At 36.8% G+C, this 15,628-nt stretch overlaps 1 long non-coding RNA gene across 1 annotated transcript; it reads right to left on the reverse strand.

Annotated features, from left to right (window-relative positions):
• Nucleotides 1-4,338: 4,338 nt before the first annotated feature.
• LOC131830082 (uncharacterized) lies at nt 4,339-15,190 on the reverse strand. Its single transcript, XR_009353073.1, has 2 exons — nt 14,719-15,190; nt 4,339-5,574 (listed from the first exon to the last, which is right to left on the reverse strand). It is a non-coding gene; the product is annotated as an uncharacterized LOC131830082 (long non-coding RNA).
• Between the last annotated feature and the right edge of the window lie 438 nt (nt 15,191-15,628).

Consider the following 15,628-nt stretch of genomic DNA (forward strand, 5'->3'; position numbering starts at 1 on the left):
TAAATATTCATGGTATGATGTGATGGATAGCCCCTTAAAGCTGAGAAACAGGTGTGTATAACTTCTAAAGTTGTAAGGGAGAAAAAATGGAAAAGATAAGAAATTATTTCAAAAAGGAGGAAGAAAAGTACAATAGAATTGGTAGTAAAATTGTGACAGATATAAAGTACCAGGTAAAATGTGAGAGATGACTTGATATATTTCAGGAATCACCATAAATAGCAACAGACTACATTTACCTGTTAAAGTACAAATTGTCAAATTGGATCTTTGAAATAAAATAATATCTTCCTATAGCTAAGATAAGAGGTTTTCATTTATTCTGCTAACTGCATATTTATATTTTTAGCATCTTTTGCCCACTTGACATTCAGTGTTATACCTGTGTGTACACAGAAGATACAGGATATCCTGATCCTTTCAGTGTGGGAAGAAGTAATATCACAGTCAGCATTTACAAATCATAAATTTTCCCCACTTCATTTGTTACCTCCTGTGAATTCTCTTGTAACTGTGTCCTTGTGTCATTTTATTTTTCTGTCTTCCTTTCTTATTAATGTTAGATCAATATAGTTATATTTTTGTAAACTTTAAAAAAATTATTTTTAGGGCGCCTGGGTGGCTCAGTGGGTTAAGCCGCTGCCTTCGGCTCGGGTCATGATCTCAGGGTCCTGGGATCGAGTCCCACATCGGGCTCTCTGCTCAGCGGGGAGCCTGCTTCCTCCTCTCTCTCTCTCTCTGCCTGCTTGTGATCTCTCTCTCTGTCGAATAAATAAATAAAATCTTTTAAAAAAAAAATTATTTTTATATTCTCAGTTTGCACTGATACCACCCAGAACACTTGGGCATACTGTTTTCCTCTTTGTTCTAATTCCTAAATGCAGTTAGACTTTGCCCACCGAAGCATCTAATTTATCATGTTAATATCTTGAGTTGTCTTTTGCCCAATACATAATATAGCAAATTTATGTTTTTCTCATTTAATGACCCTTAATCTTTTTTACCCTTTGAAAAAAAGATTTTATTTATTTATTTAGAGCAAGCACACATGAGTTGGGGGAGGACCAGCAGAAGAGGGAAAGAAAGTATCTCAAGCAGACTCTGCTGAGGGTTGCCTGGGTGACTCAGTCATTGGGCGTCTGCCTTCAGCTCAGGTCATGACCCAGTGTCTTGGGATTGAGCCCTGAGTTGGGCTTCCTGCTCAGCAGGGAGCGTCCTTCTCCCTCTCCCTTTTCCTCTGCTTGTGTTCCCTCTCTCTTTCTCTGTCAAATAAATACATAAAATCTTAAAACAAACAAACAAACCTCTGTGCTAAGCATGGAACCCTACACAGGGCTTGATCTCACAACCCTGAGATCACAATCTGAGCTGAAATCCAGGAGTCAGACACGTAACCACCCGAGCCACCCAGGTGCCCCAGTTACCCTTAAATATGGCTACATTTCCTCTGTATAGCACAGAATCCTTCTTTTTAGGATTACCCACAGATGTGCTTTCCTGCCATATAAGTCTACATTTCATTCCTAACATACTTGGGGATTTTTGTGAGTTAATACATGAAAAGTACCTTGAACAGTGCTTGGCTCATGGTAATGGTTAGTTTTCCTGTTAACTTTTCTTGTTGTTAATATCATTATCATTGGTTTTAAGCACATTTTCAAATTTAAGCTCAGCTTTCCACAGCTTTTAAAATGTTCCTTCATTCCTTTAATTTACATTATCTACTATAGAATATGATTCCTGGTAGTGTATCGATGTTGAATGAAGAAGCTATTCTCTGGATTATAATTTCTTCAAAGAGAGCATATCTTACTTTGTTATATAACATATAGTGGCTATTCGATCATCACTTAATTCATTAACTGTGCCTCTTGATGAGTGAGAGAGCCCTTATATTTAGAAAATATTATAAGGAATTAATTTCTAAATGGGGCTTTTGGGTTATAAACCTGTAAGTTTTTGTTCAAAATTACAGATTTGTAGAAAACTTGAACTTTATTTTGAAAAAGCACACCATTTGTTAAGGACCATTACTTTCATAATCACTCAGGTGTATTCAGAGGAAATCAGATATAAATACTTGCCACACACCATAGATTGTAGATGGAAAAAGAAAAAAGATTACTGAGTATTTCAAATTTCGGCAGTTAACAGGGTATGTTTATTTTTCAAGGGAGTATTAGCCAACAGTTTTTTTTTTCACCTTTTTACATTTTTATTTATATATTTATTTTAATTTTTTATTTCTCTTCAGTGTATCAGTATTCATTGTTTTTGCACCGCACCCAGTGCTCCATGCAATCCATGCCCTCTCTAATACCCACCACCAAGTTTCCCCAACCTCCCACCCCGCGCCTCTTCCAAACCCTCAGATTGTTTTTTGTTTTTATTTTTTTATTTTCAGCATAACAGTATTCATTATTTTTGCACCACACAACATAGAATGAGATGTATAGAATGCAATTAATTTTTTAAATTGATGCATAAGTAGGACTTGAAATGGTGGAGATGTTTGTGAAGACTTATTATGAGACAGTGTCATTTTCCTAAAGAGCGAAGTTCTGAGCAAGTCCAAAATGGGAATGTAAGCCAGCTGAGTTGAAAAGTCTTGCTAGAACGTGAATGATTTTTGACAAATTAATAGTCTGGCATTTCTACAAAGAAGACATGATGGACTAGTGAAGCGATCACTTGAATACCCAATATGTATGTAGTTGAGGACACGTTCCCCCTCCACCCAAGCATTATAACTGCAATACGTTTCCTTTCATGGTGCTTGGAGACAATGGGCTTTGAAGAGGTTTTTAAACAGGGTCATCATTGTTACATTGTATGTACTGAGCAAGAAGGTAATGTGAAGTATAGCTGAGAATTCCTAGGGTGAATAGATAGATCATTGAGTGTTTGGGGTCAGGTCTTCCATAGTTATACATACACATAAAACCAAGAAATGTAGAAATCCGGGTATAAAAGAAAAATTCTTACTAATAATATGTCAGAGCAAGTTTATAGTGGGGAGAAATTAGCATTTGGTGGTAGGCTATCTGACCAAATAAGCTTGAAATTACCACAACTAAAAACAACGGAAGGGGGATGCCTGGGTGGCTCAGTTGGTTAAGCAGCTGCCTTCGGCTCAGGTCATGATCCCAGCGTCCTTGGATCGAGTCCCACATCGGGCTCCTTGCTCAGCGGGGAGCCTGCTTCTCCCTCTGCCTCTTCCTGCCATTCTGTCTGCCTGTGCTCGCTCTCTCCCCCTCTCTCTCTCTGATAAATAAATAAAATCTTTAAAAAAAAGGAAGGATTTGATTGTCTTTCCGTCTTCGTCCTCATCTTTTTAATTTTACTTTTCCTGGTAGACATTGTATTTTTTATAAGTAACATGAAGAGAAGGAAAGTTAGAAACTACATTACAGGACTCTCTTCATAGGCACAAAGAAATCAGTGCTTCCAGAAATTTAATGTGGCATTAACAGTATACTAAATTAATGTATATATAACAAAACAGAAGTAGTTTTAAAGGGGGGAGAATGAAATTGGAAACATGTAAAGTTTAGAGAGAATTTAGGTGCACTAATGTAAGTATGAGAGGAAAATTATGTAAAGTCTAATCCTTCTAAAGGATACCAAATCGTTCCTCTATTTATTTAAGGCACTCTTTTTTTAAAAAAATATATTATTTATTTATTTGACAGACAGAGATCACAAGTAAGCAGAGAGAGAGAGGAGGAAGCAGGCTCCTTGCTGAGCAGAGAGCCCAATGCGGGACTCGATCCCAGGACCCTGAGGTCATGACCTGAGCCGAAGGCAGCGGCTTAACCCACTGAGCCACCCAGGTGCCCCTCTTTAAGGCACTCTTATCTACTAAGTGTCATGGCCTCTCTGGTCTCTACATTTCTCCTTCCTAGATGAGCCTTTTTTTTTTTTTTTTTTTTTTTTTGAAGTCTTTTCTTCACCATGCTTTATATTTATTTGTAACGTACATATTAAGTCTTGAAGTATGTATTTGTAAATTGCCAAATGTAGATGTGTGTGTGCTAAGTTTTTAATCCCCTTTTCTACCCTTTCAGGTTTTGTTTTTCTAATCCAAACGGATGGGGCAATATGACTGTTTGGATCACTCTTATTTCACAAAACTAAGTCAGTGACATAGAAGGGCATTTGTTTTAAGTATAATTTCATCATAATTAAGACACGATTCATGGCTTATGGTTTGTTGGTCTTTGTCATCTTTAGAAGCCTGCAATGTTAATAGCCAAGCAGAAGAAACTCCAGAAACCCAGGACAGATGTTTCTGGCAAGCTCCATTTATCAATAACAAAACACTGTGCACAGAGGTAATGTATTAGGAAAAATTTTTAATTTCAGCACAGACACAGTTCCTTCCATAAAAATACCGTGTAGGTGTGACTCTTGTGGTATGAATTTGAAATGTATTTCAGAATTAATTATTAATAAGAAAACCTATTTAAGTAAGAAGGCTTTTGGCCTCAATACAGTAAGGAACAATCGTTTCTTCAGATTAACCATGAACAACCTCAAATGGGAAAGAAACCTTATGAATTCATTCAAAATGGAAAATACCTCAGTCATAATGATGATTTAATCCCATATCAGAGAACTAAAAATATAGAGCAAATCTTTGTTCAAAGCAATAAGGAATACAAGGAATGTGGGAAAGCTTTCCATGAGACGGCAGTTGTCATCCCATATAACCAAGCTTACATAGGACAGAGTCCTTGTGAACATAATGAATCTGATAAAACATTCTGTAGTAATTCAACCCTCATGGTCAGCAGGATGGCACAAAGAACAAAAAATCTTTATGAGTTTCAAGAATATGCTACAACTTTTGAGAAATCATCTCTCTTGGAACACAGAGTTCATTTAGAGGTGAAAGGTTATGAGTATATTGGAAGAGTGGATAATTTCAATGGGAGATCAGACTTTCTTGGCACAGGAGAGAGAATATTTGAATATAACAACTTGGGAGAACCCTTTGGGGGAGAAGTCAGTTCTTAATATAACTCAGAGAACACACATAGGAGGCAAAGTCTATGAATGTAATGAATGTGGAAAAACATTCTGCAAAGAGTCAAAACTCACCAAACATCAGAAAACACATACAAGAGAGAAACCCTATGAATGTAAGGAATGTGGGAAATGCTTCTCTCGCAAATCTCTCCTCACTTTACATCAGCGAGGCCACACAGGAGAGAAACGCTATGAATGTAAGGAATGTAGAAAATCTTCTACCATAAGTCATATCTCAGAGTACACCAGAGAATTCACACAGGAGAGAAACCCTGTGAATGTATTGAGAGTGAGAAAACCTCCAAGAAATCAGTTATCACAATACATCCAAGGTTACACACAGGGGAAGAAAATTTATAAATACAGCAGTGAGAGAAATCTTTCTCTTATGATCCATACCTCAAAATACCACAGAAAATTCACAAAGGACATGACCCCTATGAATGTAAAGAATGGCAAATTTTTACCCTAAGTCATCTTCCAAAGTAAACAAGACAATACTCGTAGTGGGAAATACTCTGAATTTGTTGAATGTCTGAAAACCTGTTGAAATAAGACAAATAAAATGACTGTAGAAGAAACCCTATTAATGCATGTAGGAAATATGGGGGATTATTATGAAGTAGAACTTATTAAATAAGGAACTTACGTAGGAGATAATCCTGTCAATCAAACAGATGTGTGAAAATATTCTTCCAGAATTTGGCCTTAAATAACAATCATAGCACACTTGGGGGAAAAGTGTCAACATCTTATATACTTTTGAGACCTTTATACACAAGTTGTACTCAATGTATGTCAGGGAAATAATAGGGAAGATACCCAAAGAATGCACAAATCTGGTTCAGCCTTTATTGAGAAATGCCATTTTGTTGAGCAGGACAGTTGATATCAGAAGACATCGTAAAGATGTTTTGAGCGTGCACGCTTAAACAAAATTTGGACTTTATTATATCTGAAGATTGTATTGAAGGAAGAATGTCTTTAGGAAATACGGACAGAAATTTTCCTTTAGCTATATTATCTCTGATCTCAAAATTTTTAATAGAAATAAAACTGAAAATAGACATGTATAAAAACATTAACTGTGGAATGTGAAGCTTTTTGAAAAGAACAGATAAACTGAATATTCTTCTCAGACCCCGATTTCACTTTTGGAGAGACACATGTCACTCCATCCCCCGTCAGAGGGTTTTTGATTAGTCTGTCCCCAACCTATGCTGATACTTCTGCAAATAATGCTTGATGGTCTGGTTCATCCTGGAATCTACTCTGGGGGGTTCTCCTCATGGACTAGAGCCAAATCAGAATGTACACTGCCATCAGCCAGGGACAGTTGAGGATGTGTCTGCTTCTTCTTCTTGGGTTCAGGAACCAGAAGTAACATTGAGTGTGTTAATGAAAGTAGAGGACTGCCTAGAGTGCCGGGACTTTTGTGTCCCACCTGAAATTTACAGGAAGCTCCTCATGGCTTAGCTTTATTGAATTCAGGCCTGTTGACCCAGGGATAGCCCGCCTTTCCAGGGAGAGAAACTTGGTGGTGTTTTAGTGAAATATTTCATATATCTATCTAATTATGAGGCATATCTTAACCATTGGTGTGTCTGCCGCAGGTTGGAAGTAATGTAGTACCAGAATAGTTGAAGTATCTGCATACCATCCTCAAATCCATTCCATACCCTATAACTATCAATTAGTATTGATCTCAGGTCTTAACTAGTTTTACAGTAATATTTCACATATATTTCTCTGTGTGTGTGTTTGTGTGTGTGTGTGTGTGTATGTAACATTGTTTTGCTAGTATATCAGTGGGAACTCATGTTTTGCAACTTATTTTTGTCTTGAAATGCATGGTTTTGCTATTTATATATACTGATATATTTAGCTTTAGTTGATTCACTTTAATAAAGCTTAATATATGACCATAATGATATCGTCTCTTCCTGTTAATGATTTTTAGAATTTTAAGTTCTTTGCTATTAAAATAATAGTGCTTCCAGATTTTTAAAAATCAACTCTGGGCAGTAATTGAAATGTGGTTAAATAGGCCCTATTTAAGTCACCAACTTGAGTTTTAAAAATAAGAGTATACTCATACGTATGACTCCTACAGTTAAGAGGACACACCCGTTACCCAGAAAGGTTTCTCATTCCTGGGACTCCCCCTCCCTCCCTCCTGGCCTCTGGCAACCAGTGATTTGCCTTCTGTAGCTAGGTTAGACTGATTTTTTAAAAGACCATTTCACGTAAATGGAGATGCACAATATGTCCTCTTCCTTGTCTGTCTTTCATTCAGCCTGATTTTGAGATGCATCCGTGTTTTAGTATCTGTCAGTAACACCTTCATTTTTTGATTAAGTCATATTTTATTGTATGTTTAGTACTACGGTTCTGTTTACCCATTCCCTTTCCAGTTTTTGATTATTGCGAGCAGAGCTGCAGTGAACTTCATGTGCATTTTAGCATAGGCCTCTTGTTATTTCCCTTGGCTGAATACTTAGAAGTGAAGTTTCTCGGATTGTAGGATTAGCATATGTGGTATCAGACTTTTCTGAAGTGTTTGTTCCATTTTATATTTCTGTCACCAGTGTGTAAGAGATGTATTATTTCATGTTTTGGTCAATACTTGGTATTGTTATTTTTAATGTCGCCATATTAACGTACATAGTGGCATTTCCCTGTGCTTTTTCATTTGCATGTCCCTGATAAATAATGATATGCATCTTTCACTTACTTATTGGCCATTTGTGTATCTTATTTTGTGAAGCATCTATTTAAATCATTTGCCCACTTTGTAGGTTGTTTGGCTTATTTTTGAGTTATAAGGATTTTTTTTTTAAATTTAATATTTTCCCCCATTCTGTGCCTTTCCCCCGACCCCCTAGTTTGTGGCTTTTTAGAAGAAGTTTTTCATTTAGATAAAAGTCCAGCTGACCAGTTCTAATCTTTTCTAAGAGATCTTAACAATAGTATCAGGGATTTTCCCCCCTTGTTTTCTAAATGCCTTAGTTCTGTGTTAGGTATAGGATCTCTTTGGAATACATTTTTATGTATAGTGTTTTAAGGGTTGAAATTTATATCATTCCATTTGAGCATTCAATTTTTTCAGCACCATTTGTTGAAAAGACTGTCTTTTCTCCATCAAATTACCTTGGCACCTTTTAAGACCCCGAATTGATTATTTGTCTTTGTGTGTATTGGGGGTGGTTTCTACCTATGACCCTTTGCTCTGTCCCACTGATCTGTTTAGCTTCTCTGTGTTGTCTGTATTCCCATATCTTTGTTAATAAGTCTTTAAATGAAACTGTATAAATTCTCCAACTTTGTTCTCTTGTCCAGAATTGTTTTGGCCCTTTCAAATCTTTTGCATTTCCGTGTATATTTCAGAATGAGCTTGTCAGTTTCCAAAAACAAAACAAAACAAAACAAAGATTACCTTAATATTGCTTTTAGGATTTTATTGATTCTGTATGTCGGGGAAAGTTGACATTTTAATAATACTAACTTTTCTGACCCATGAATATGATCTATCTCACCATTAAATCCAGTCTTTCTCTCAGCAGCATTTTGTATTGCCCAAGTAATATATATATAATATATATACTGTTATATCAATATTATATATAATACATATACTGTTAATATTAATATACTTATATATTATATATTAATATAATGTCGTATTAATATAATATATTAATGTTATATATAATTATTATATTAATATTAACAGTATATATATTATATATAATATTAATATAATAGTATATATATAATATAACAGTATATATTATATATATAACATATACTGTTTTGTTAGGCTTATCCCTAAACCTTTCTTGCTTTGAATGCTATTATAAGTAGTATTATTTATATAATTTCACTTTTAGTAGCTTTTTATTAATCTGTAGCAATATGGTTGAACCTTGTGTATTGACCTTGTTTTCTGTAATCTTGATAAACAAACATCGTCTTGGTAGCTTTTTTGACTCCATAAGATTTTCTGATTGTATATGATCATGTCACCTGTACTTGCTTCTTTCTTTTCAACCTTGATGCTGTTCACATTTTTTTTTTTCCTTTTCTGCATTCTCACTACAATGCTGAAGAGAACTGGTGACAAAAGACATCCTTGCCTTACTCTGTCTTAAGGGACAGCACTGAGTCATTTACCGTATGTTTCATGTCAGCTGTGGGTTTCTCAGGTACAGAATGTTGTTTTTAATTCGAGTTTGCTCAGAGTTTTATCATAAATAAATGTCGATATTTTTTCTTTTGGCCTTTTAAGCACAAAATCTAATAATCATATGATTCCTTCTGAAATTCTTCCGATGCAATTAATTACACTTACTTATTTCTAAATGTTCAAACAACCTTGTATTTCTGTAAAAATCCATTTGGTTGTGATCTGTCCTTTATATATGGCTGAGTTTGATTTGCATATTCTGTGTCATTATTCATAAAGAATGATGTCTGTATGATCTGTGCTGGTTGCCCCTCGCATTTTTACATTTTAATTTGTTTTCTCTCTTTTCCTTCCTTGGTTTGGAGGAAACTTACCAGTTTTACTGATTATGTTTTTCAAAAGAATGAACTTTTGGTTTCACTGATTTTTCTCTGTGCTTTTTCTATTTCATTGACTTATGTCCACTTCTCTACTATTTTTATCTTTTCCTTCACTCTGGGGTTGGTTCTTTTTTTAACTTCTTAAAATGAAAGCTGGGTTTTCATTGGCTTTAATAATGTTTTAATTTTAATTATAAGGTTTTTTTTTCTTTTTTTTTTAAAGATTTTATTTATTTATTTGAGAGAGAGACAGTGAGAGAGAGCATGAGCAAGGAGAAGGTCAGAGAGAGAAGCAGACTCTCCATGGAGCTGGGAGCCCGATGCGGGACTCGATCCCGGGACTCCAGGATCATGACCTGAGCCGAAGGCAGTCGTCCAACCAACTGAGCCACCCAGGCGTCCCTAATTATAAGTTTTTTAAAGTTCTGATTTTCACTCCAGGATCTAGAAATTCTGGGAAGTTATGGGTTCATTTTCATTTAATTAAAAATATTTTCTAATTTACCTTAAGGTCTCTCCACCCACCCTCCCATGAGTTACTTAGAAAAGCACGTGTGATTTCTACATATTTGGAACTTTTTTCAGATACTCTTCATTTCTGACTTGTTTGGTGTTCAGAGAATATAATCTTTATGGTTTTCCTTAAGTTTATCTTTCTTGGTGAATGTTCCATGTGAACTTGGAAAGACTGTATTCTCCTGTTACTGCACAAGATGTTCTAAAATGTCAGTTGGTTGATAATGTTCTGCAGCTTATACATATTCATGCTTCATTTCCTTTCAGTTGTTTTATCAACTCCTGAGAAAGGGATGTTGAAGTTTCCAGGTGTAATTGTGATTTTGTGTTTTTTTGTTGTCAGTTTCTCCCATAACAAAGCTCTCATTTTAGGTACAGTTGCGTTAAGATTGTTGTATCTTCTTTCCCATTGTGAAATTTTCCTCTTTATTCCTGGTGAAATTCCTTTTCCTGAAATCTACTTTGTTTTATATTAGTATAACTACGCCAGCTTCTTATGATTATTGTTTGTATGGTATATCTAATTCCATCTTTCTGTAGTTTATATTTCTCTTTTAATTTTTTTTTAAAGATTTTATTTATTTATTTGACAGAGAGAAATCACAATTAGATGGAGAGGCAGGCAGAGAGAGAGAGAGGGAAGCAGGCTCCTCGCTGAGAAGAGAGCTCGATGCGGGACTCGATCCCAGGACCCTGAGATCATGACCCGAGCCGAAGGCAGCGGCTTAACCCACTGAGCCACCCAGGCGCCCCATATATTTCTTTTTTAATTTAAAGTGAATTTTTTTTATAGGATAGTGTTGACTCTTGCTTTCTTATCCTTTCTGATAATCGCTAGTTTCTATTTTAATGCTTTTATTTGGAGCAACTTCTTAGGTGAACTACCATCTTGCTAATTTTTTAAATTGAAATACTTCTTTTTATGAGATGACTACAGATTCCAGTGCACTTTTAAGAAACAATATATGCAAGTCCTGGGAACAGTTCACCCAGTTTTCACTAATGGTAACATTTTGCAAAACTGCTGTATAAATATCCTATCCAGGATATTGACATTGATAAAATTTTGAGAGGGAGCCTTAGAAAGATTTCTCCAGTTTTTCTTCTTTTCCTTTGTTTGCATACATTTAGTACAGGACAACTTTGTCACTTGTGTAGGTTTTGCGTATCTGCCCCATAGTCAAAATACTCTATAGTTCCATTATCATAAGGACCTCTACTGTTGGCCCTTTTATAACCAAAGCCTCTTCACTCCTGTGCGCTCTGCCACTGTCAGTTCAAATGTTACATAGATTTGTATGTATGTCACTTTGGTATTAGTTTCTTTCCCTCGACATAACACCTTGAATATTCATCTAAGTTATTGTATCAATGGTTCATTCCTTTTAGTTGCCCATCAGAGTTCCATTTTATTTATTTATTTATTTATTACACTTTGTTTAATCATTTATTGATAGATCTGGGGTTTTGCAGTTTTGGGCTATTACAAATAAGCTGCTACGAATGCACTGTTTTGTCTTCCCAATAATAAATATAAATTCCTTCCCCAAAATAAAAATAAATAATAAAAATCATCTAGTTTCTCTCCATCTTCATCATCATTTGTGTTAGGACTATTTTTTTGTTTTAACAGTTCTGATAGGGGTGGCTTAGCTGGTTGAGGGTCTGTCTTTGGCTCAGGTCATGATCCTGGGGTCCTGGAATCGAGCCCCTGCACCGGGTTCCTTGTTCAGTGGGGAGCCTGCTTCTCCCTCTCCCTTTGCCTTTCTACCTGCTTCTTGTGTGTGTGCACACTCTCATTCTTGCTCTCTCTCCCTGTCTGTGTCAAATAAATAAAATCTTGGAAAAACTCTGATAAGTATGTAGTGATAGCTTGTTGTCATTTTATTTTATATATTTTTAAGATTTTATTTGTCAGAGAGCACAATAGGGGGAGTGTCAGGCTCCCCGCTGAACAGGGAGCCCAAGGCAGGACTCCATCCCAGGACCCTGGGATCATGACCTGAGCCGAAGGCAGATGGCTTAACCTACTGAGCCACCCAGGTGTCCTGCTTGCATTCTCTAATGGTGTTTCACATGTTTTCATTTGTTTATTGGCTGTCTTGTGTTGCTCTTTGTTGAAATACTTCTTCTTGAGTTTTGCCCATTTTCTAACTGGGTTGTGGTTTTGCTGATGAGTTTTGAGGTCCTTTGTACATTGTGGATTATAGTTCTTTATCGGACATATGCATACCTCAGAGATATTGCAGGTTCAGTTCCAGATCATGACAATAAAGCCAATGTCACCATTAAGCAAGTAAAATGCATTTTTTGTTTCCTAGTATTCATCAAAGTTACATTTATATCATACCATAGTCTATTAAAGTGCTCAGTAGCATTATATCTAAAGAAAAAAATAGTACACACCTTGATTTTAAAATATTTCATTCCCAAAATATACTACCCACTGTCCTTCAGTTCTCAGGGACTCATACTCTTTTTGCTGGTTGTGGGTCCTCAGTGTTGTTGGCTGAGGACTGGTCGGGGTGGTGGTTGCCAAAGGCTGGGTGGCCGTGGCCGACTCTAACGGCAACAAGGCACACTTTGCTGTATCAGCTGATGCTTCCTTTCACAAACAGTAGCATGTGGTGCTGCTTGATAGCATTTTACCCACAGAACTTCTTTCAAAACTGGAGTCTGTCCTTTCAAACTCACTGCTGCTTAATCAGCCACATTCTGTGATAGTCTAGGTCTGTTCTTGACATTTCAGCCATCTCCACAGCATCTTCAGAAGTAGCTTCCCTTTCATCCATAAGAAGCAACTGCTCGTCGTTCAGGTTTTATCATGAGATTATAGCAGTTCAGTCACATCCTCAGGCTCCACTTCGAATTCTGGTTCTTGTGCTGTTCCCACCACAGCTGCAGTTACTTCCTTCCCTGCGGTCTTGAACCCCTCAGAGTCCTCCCTGAGGCTTGGAATCCATTTCTTCCAAACCCCTGTTACTGTGGATACATTGACCTCTTCGCGTGAACCACATGGGAGTCTGGAATAGGGAATCCTTTTCGGAAGGCTTTCAATTACTTTTACCAGGTCTGTCAGGGAAATCACTTATGGCAGTTATAGCCTTTTAAAATGTATTTCTTTTTTTTTTTCTTTTTTGAGAGACAGAGAGGGAGCGCAAGCAAGGGAAGGCACAGCGGGAGGGGGAGAAAGAGAATCTTCAGCAAGCTCATTCCCAGCTGAGAGCTGATGGAGAGCTTGATCTCATGACCCATGAGATCACGACCTGAGTCAGAATCAAGAGTTGGGTGCTTAACTGACTGAGCCACCCAGAAACCCCCAAAATGTATTTCTTAAAGAGTTAGACGTGAAAATCAACATTATTCTTTGATCCTTGGGCTGCAGAATGGATGTTGTGTTAGCGGACATGAAAACAAGATTAATCCTATTGTCCGTCTTCATCAGAGCTCTTGGGTGACTGGACGAATGAGCAGGAATCTTTTTATCTGGGTGATACATGTCAATTATTGACTTAAACTATTCCGTATACTGTGATGTCAACAGATGTGCTGTTATGCAGACTTCATTGTCCCATTGATAGGATACAGGCAGAGTAGATTGAGCAGACTTATTAAGGAGCCCAAGATTTTTGGAATCATAGATGAATATTGGTTTCAATTTAAAGTCATCAGCTGCATTAGCCCCTGCTGAGAGTCAGCCCGTCTTTAAAAGCTTTGAAGCCAGGCATTGACTTCTCTCCAGCTATGAAAGTCCTAGATGGCATCACCTTCTAATAGAAGGCTGCTTTGTCTACTTGAAAATCTGTTGGTCAGTGTAGCGCCTTCCTGAATGATCTCAGCTCCATCTCCTGGAGAGCTTGCTGCCGCTTCTCCATCAGCACCTGCCGCCTCACCTGGCACTTTGATACTTCGGAGATGGCTCTTTTTCTTAAGTGTCATGAACCAACCTCTCTAAGCTTCTAACTTTTCTTTTGCAGCTCACTCACCTTCCTCAACCTTCATAGAATTGAAGAGAGGTAGGACCTTGCTCTGGAGTAGTCTTTGACTTAAGGGAATGTGGCTGGTTTGATTTTCTATCCAGATCACACAGACTTTCTCTGGATCAGCAATAGGGCTGTTTTGCTTGCTTAACATCTGTGTGTCCACTGAAGTGGTACTTCTAATTTCCTTCCAGAACTTTTCTTTTGCATTCATGACTTGGCTAAGTGTCAGAGGAGGCCTAACTTTTGGCCTGTTTTGGCCTCTGATGTGCCCTTTTCACTCAGCTGAATCATTTCTAGCTTTTGATTTAATTTAGGAGACATGTTGACTTTTTGTTTAACACCTAGAGGACATTGTAGGGTACAAACTGGCCTAATTCCAACATTGTTGTATTTCAAGCAATAGAGAGGCTCTTGGAGAGAGAGAGAGAGAGAGAGAGAGAGATGGGGGAATGGCTGTTTGGTAGAACAGTCATCGCACACATTTATGATTAAGGTGATCATCTTGGCTGGGCACAGTTCTGGTGCCCCCAAATAATTAAAATGGTAACATCAAGGATGACTGATTACATTGCCATAACAAACATTATAACAGTGAAAAAGCTTGAAATCTTGTGAGACTTACCAAAGGGTGACAAAGAGACATGAAGTGAACAGATGCTTTGGGAAAAATGGTGCCAACAGAGTTGCTGGACCCAGGATCACCACAAAATTTTAATCTGTAATGAATGCATTATCTGTGAAGTGCAGTAAAACAAAGCACAATAAAAGTATGCATGTATTTGAAAATCTTTCAAATTTGGCAGAAAACATAAATACAGATTGAAGACGAAAAGTAAACCAGCAGAGCATAAATTAATACAAGTCCATGCAGAGACACATTTTAATCAGCCTAAAAACTAATAACAGGAAAAAAGACCTTGAAAGAAGTGCAAGAAAAACTATTAACTTTTAGGGAGCGCCGATACAAATGGCAGGAGATTTCTCATCTAAAACCTTGGAGGCCAGAAGTATATGGCATAAAATTGTCTAAACCATTAAATAATTGTCTATTGTGAATCTGTATTAAAAATAGCTTTTGGAAATAAAAGTAAAATATTTTCTCAGATAAAGGAATACAGTTTGTTGCTTGGTGACCTATCTTCAAACAGTGGCTAAAGGAGGTTTTTTTCAAGAAAATGATAACAGAAGGAGTCTTGGAAATTCAGAAGAAAAAGAAGGGAAGGGGTAAAAATATTGGTAAGTATAAAACTATTTTTATAGGTTTCTTAAATTATTTCATACTGGAAGCAAAAATATAATACCACCTGACTTGGTACTCAGTATATAGAGAGAGAAAATACTAAGGACAATTATATTTTGAAATAGGACCTGTAAAGAACATGGGTAGTAATTTTCCATATTTCATGGAGTGATAAAACATCAGTACTAGTGGACTGTGAGCAAACAGTAAGAAACTGATTACACTCCCCTCCAAAAAAAATACACTGAATGTTAATTTTGCCCCCGTCATCCCTGAACAGAATCTGTACTGA

The sequence above is a fragment of the Mustela lutreola genome, chromosome 4, assembly GCF_030435805.1.
Source record: "Mustela lutreola isolate mMusLut2 chromosome 4, mMusLut2.pri, whole genome shotgun sequence".
NCBI lineage: Eukaryota > Metazoa > Chordata > Mammalia > Carnivora > Mustelidae > Mustela > Mustela lutreola.